General features: G+C 36.6%; 1 non-coding gene across 1 annotated transcript; it reads right to left on the reverse strand.

The window, feature by feature from the left end:
• Nucleotides 1–5,466: 5,466 nt before the first annotated feature.
• LOC111759139 (U6 spliceosomal RNA) lies at nucleotides 5,467–5,573 on the reverse strand. Its single transcript, XR_002793223.1, has one exon. It is a non-coding gene; the product is annotated as a U6 spliceosomal RNA (small nuclear RNA).
• Between the last annotated feature and the right edge of the window lie 434 nt (nucleotides 5,574–6,007).

Consider the following 6,007-nt stretch of genomic DNA (forward strand, 5'->3'; position numbering starts at 1 on the left):
AGGTTTCAATACCCAGGAGAAATTGTCCCCAATAGAGAACATAAACATTTTTCTAATATATTGGAAAATATGACTGCTGCCTGGTCAGTTCAGACTTCTTATGTTAATAGCCAAAAAATGGTGACTGGGTGCTAAGGTGATTCATCTCAAAAATCAAGTAGGAATAAGTTAGATGCTTCACATGGGGGCATGAAGAAATAAAATTGACATATGTTTTTTTTTCTAAGATTTATTTATTTCTCTCCCCTTCCCTTCCCCCCCCCCCAAGTTGTCTGTTCTCTGTGTCCATTCGCTGTGTGTTTCTCTGTAACCGCTTCTATCCTTATCAGCGGCACAGGAATCTGTGTTTCTATTTGTTGCGTCATCTTGCTGTGTTGGCTCTCCATGAGTGCGGTGCCATTCCTGGGCAGACTGCACTTTCTTCCGTACTGGGCGGCTCTCCTTACGGGGTGCACTCCTTGCACGTGGGGTTCCCCTAAGCGGGGCCACCCCTGCACTCCTTGCACACATCAGTACTGCACATGGGCCAGCTCCACATGGGTCAAGGAGCCCCGGGGTTTGAACCGTGGACCTCCCATGTGGTAGGCGGATGCCCTAATCACTGGGCCAAGTCCGCTTCCCATGACATAGGTATTTTTGGGAGGTATGCTGTTTGACTACTATGCCTAGTTTCAAAGGGCAGATACAAGAAGAGAGAACCTGACTCATGGAAATTCTAGAATTTGTTCTGGTATTATCAGGTGTTAAGGAATAACAGCAATATGACATGATAGAAATTTGACTCCTATCATATTATACCAGTTCATTGTTTTTAGTTGAAGGCAGCCAAAGTCCTTCCCCTAATTTGATCAGAAATCTACCCAGTTTGAAAACTCAATACAAAGCAACAGTAATCAAGACAGTGTACTACTGGCAAAAGGATGGACATCTAGAAAAGAATGGAAATAGCTTCAAACAAGTGTAAGGTATCTCTGTCCTCTGCTATCTCAAATATTTAAAAAGTACATAGCTCAGAAGAAAGTCATTTTTTTTAAAGAGTTGGTATAAGTGGGCTCCATGGATGCAAGATAATTAAAATAGTGATTCGGCAGACTATCCTAAAATTCAAAGCAACCTTAAAGATCAAAAGAGGAAAAAGAATCCTGGGTAGTAATTCTAGTGTCTAAAATAGTATATTATCCTTTTAGGCTTCTATTAAGTCTAATTTTATATGAAGGTTTAAGAAGAAAAAAAGACCACAATAAAGAAGTATATCTATGGTTTATTGATCTTTTACTTTTTTTAATTAAAAAAAAAACTGGGGGGAGTGGGTATAGCTCAGTGTTTGAGCACCTCACTTCATATGTATGAGATCCCAGGGTCAATCTCTGGTACTTCCTAAAAAAAAATTATTAAAGCAGTTTTAAAAATAATCCATCCATGGGAAGTGGATTTGGCCCAATGGATAGGGTGTCTGCCTACCACATGGGAGGTCCAAGGTTCAAACCCAGGCCTCCTGACCCGTATGATGAGCTGGCCCACACGCAGTGCTGATGCGCGCAAGGAGTGCCATGCCATGCAGGGGAGTCCCCTGCACAGGGCAGCCCTATGCGCAAGGAGTGTGCCCATAAGGAGAGCTGCCCAGCGCAAAAAGAAGTGCACCCTGCCCAGGAATGGAGCCACACACTCGGAGAGCTGACACAGCAAGAGGACTCAAGAGATTCCAGGTGTCACTGGCAAGAATACAAGCGAACACAGAAGAACATACAGTGAATGGACACAGAGAGCAGACAACTGGGGGGTGGGGCAGGGAAGGGGAGAGAAATAAATAAAAAATAAATCTTAAAAAAAATAATGTACTTCAAAAAAACAATCCATCCAAACTGTATAATCAATGCGTCTCGGTATGATCACAGAGTTGTGCTTTCATCAGTCCAATCAATTTTAGATCTATTGGTTTTTAAAATTTAATAATTTCATTGAAATTATTTAAATGAACCAGACAGTTCATTTAAAGTGTACAATAAATGGCATTTGGTGTAATTACAGAGTTGTTCATTCATCACTTCAATATATATTAGAGCATTTTCATTACAGAAAAGAAAAGAAGAGAAAACAACAAAAAACAAAGACAAATAAAAATAGGCAAGAAAACCTCCTACCCCTTAGCAGTCACCTCTCCATCTCTCTGTCCTTTCCGTGCCAGACCTAACTACTAATCTATTTCTGTTTCTGTAATTTGTTTGTATTTATATTTTATATAGATGGAGTCAAACAATACGTAGTATTTTTTGTCTAGTTTCTTTCACTCAGCATGCTTCCTTTTTTTTTTATCACTGATGGAAGATTATTAATATATTGCTATACACTGCAGCCATAGTTTGTTTTGGTTGTAATTTTGCCCAAATATAACCCTGATAATAACCTCTTGTAACATTAATGTACATTTGTTCTGTTTCAGAGAAAAACATTCTTATATATGCACTATTAACCATGCTCATTTTTCACAAAAAGGATTTGCTGTGCTATACAGTCCCATGTTTCATTTTTTAGCTTTCCTTCTAGTAACATACACATCCTTAGACTTTCCCTTTCAACCACCATCTTATCCATATAATAGCTCTGCTAGTTACAGACCCTGTAATGTGCTTTCACCATTTCTATTTATTTCCAGACATTTAAAAAATAAACTTTTTACCAATTCTGCTCATAATAAATCTCAGCTTTCCATTCTCTAACCACATTCTATTTTCTGGTGTCTTATATTACAGCTATTAACTCCATGAATTTACTCATTATATTTAGTTAATAATAACTAAATCATACAATATTTGTCCTTTAGAGTCACTTCATTCAACATAATGTCCTCCAGGTTCATCCACATTGTCATATACTTCACAACTTCATTTCTTCTTACAGCTGAATAATGTTTCATCATTTTGTATATGCAACAGTTTGTTTCTCCATTTGTCCATTGACAGACCAACAAGGTAATCTTCTGGCATTTGTGAATAATGCTGCTATGAACATCAATGCATAGATGTCTGTTTAGTCCCTGCTCTCAGTTCTTCTGGGTATACACCTAGTAGTAGTATTGCTGGGTCACATGGCAGATCTATGTCTAACTTCCTTAGGAACCATCAAACAGATTTCCACAGCAACTGTACCATTCTACATTCCCACCAACAGTGAATGAGCATTCCCATCTCTACATCCTCTCCAACATTAGTTTTCTGTTATTTTTTTAAGTGGCCATTCTGTTAGTCGGTGTGAAATGTCTCATGATAGCTTTGATTTGCATTTTCCTAATCACCTAGTGATATTGAACATTGTTTCATGTGTTTTTTCACCATTAAATTTTTCTTCAGGAAAATGTCTATTCAGGCCTTTTGCTCATTTTTTAATCAGGTCATTTATCTTTTTATTGTTGAGTTATAGGATCTCTTTATATATCATGGAAATTAAACTCTTTGTCAGATATGTGATTTCTAAATATTTTCTCCCATTGAGTAGCTTACCTTATTACCTTCCTCACAAAGTCTTTTGAGGTGCAAAAGTATAGTTTTGAGGAGGCCCATTTATCTATTTTTTTCTTTCATTGCTTTAGGAATAAGATTTGAGACCCCACTTCTCACAATATCTTGAAAATGTTTCCCTGTATTTTGCTCTAGGAATTTGATGGTCCTGGTTTTTATATTAGGTTTTTGACCCATTGAGTTGATTCTTATGTAGGTAAGCAAGATAGAGGTCCTCTTTCATTCATTTGGTTATGGATATCCAGTTGTCCCAGCACCATTTGTTGAATGACTTTTCTGTCCCAGAAAAGTGGAATTGGTAGGCTTATCAAAAATCAGTTGATCATAGATGTGTGGGTCTCTTTGTGAACTCTCAATTCAATTCCATTGATCAATGTGTCTATCTTTATGCCAATTCCATGCTATTTTGACCACTGTAGCTTTATAATATGCTTCAAGATCAGGAAGCACGAGTCCTCCAAATTTACTCCTCTTTTTTTTGGCATATTTTTGGCTATTCACGACCCCATTCCCTTCCATATAAATGTGGCTATTGGCTTTTATTTCTGTAAAGTAGGCTTTTGGAATTTTTAAAATGCAGTTCTCCCCCTCCCCCAAGGTGTCTCCCTCATCTGTCTGCTCTTTGTCTGCTCACTGTGTCTGCTCGCTGTGTCTACTCATTGTCTGCTCATTGTGTCTGGTCATTGTATCCTCGTCTTCTTTAGGAGGCACTGGAACCCAACCTAGAATTTCCTATGTGGGAGTTGGGCGCCCAGCTCCTTGAACCACATCCACTCCCTTGGCTGCTGGAATTTTGATTGGGAATGCATTGAATCTATAAATTAGTTTGGGTAGAAGTGACATCATCACACTATTTAGCCTTCAAATCCTTGGACACAAAATGTCCTTCCATATATTTAGGCTGTCTTTGAAATCTTTTTGTAATGTTTTGTAGTTTTATCAATACAGATCCTTTACATTCCTGGTTAAATTAATTCCCAGATATCTGAGTTCATTTGTTGCTACTGCAAATGGAATTTTTTTCTTGATTTCCTCAGATTGTTCATTTCCAGTGTTTAGAAATACTACTCATTTTTGTGTGCCAATCATGCATACCACTTTGCTGAACTCATTTATTAGCTCTAATAGCCTTGTCATAGATCTTTTGAAATTTTCTAAATATATGATGTAATCCATGAATAGTGAGAGTTTTACTTCCTCTTTTCCAACTTGAATGCTTTTTATTTCTCTTTCTTGCCTAATTTCTCTATCTAGAAACTTATAGCATAATACTGAATAACAGTGGTGATATTGGGCATCTTTGTCTTGTTCTTGATCTTAGAGGGAAAGTTGTTCAGTTCTTCCAGGTATTCAGTTAGGTCTTTGATTTTAACTCTTCTTTTTTATTTATTATAGGCATTTTGGGCAATAAATTTCCCTCTCAGCATTGTCTTCACATTATCCCATAAATTTTAGTAAGTTGTGTTCTCGTTTTCATTCACCTTGAGATATTTACTAATTATCTTACAAATTCTTCTTTGACTCACTGATTATTTAGAAGTGTGTTTTTTAACCCCCACACATTTGCAAAATTTCCCATTTCCCACCTATTATTGATTTCCAGCTTCATTGCATTATGAACAGAGAAGGTGCTTGTATAATTTCAATGTTTTATATTTATTGAGACCTGTTTTGTGACCCAATATGTGGTCTATTCCTGGAGAAAAATCCATGAGCACTTGAGAAAAATGTATAATCTAGCTGATTTAGGGTACAATGTTTTGTATGTGTATATCAGGCCCAGCTTGTTTTTCATATTGTTCAAATTCTCTGTTTCCTTATTCATCTTTGTCCAGTTGTTCTACCTATTGATGTGAATGGTATCTTGAAGTCTCCAGCTATTATTGTAGAGATGTCTATTTCTCCATTCGGTTTTGCCAGAGTTTTCCTTAAGTATTTTGGGGCACCCTGGTTAGTTGCACAGATATTTATGAATTTGCATGTTATCATTGCATAAGGGCCATGTTACTCTTCTCTATATGGTTCCAATTTTAGTATACGTGCTGCCAAAGTGAGCACTAGATCTATTGATTTTTGACAAAGGTGCCAAGACAAGTTAATGAAACAGAAAAAAAAGTTCTTTCAACAAATTGTGCTGGAATAACTGAATATCCACATTCAAAAGAATTGAGTTTGAACCCTGCCTCACAACATATACAAGAGATAACCCCAAATTGATCTTAAATATAAATTCAAGTACTAAAACAATAAAATTTTAGGAGGAAATATAGGAATAAATTTGTGACATTGGATTAAGCAATGGTTTGCTAGAACATAAAAGGTACAAGTGACAAAAGAAAAAATGGATATATTGGAACATGTCAAAATGTAAAACTTGTTTTTCAAAGAACACTGTCAAAGAAGTGGAAAGACAACCCAAAGAATGGGAGAAAATACTTGTAAATCATATCTGATAAGAGGCTTATTTCCAGAATCTATAAAGAACTTTTTAA

This window comes from Dasypus novemcinctus, chromosome 5 (genome assembly GCF_030445035.2).
Source record: "Dasypus novemcinctus isolate mDasNov1 chromosome 5, mDasNov1.1.hap2, whole genome shotgun sequence".
NCBI lineage: Eukaryota > Metazoa > Chordata > Mammalia > Cingulata > Dasypodidae > Dasypus > Dasypus novemcinctus.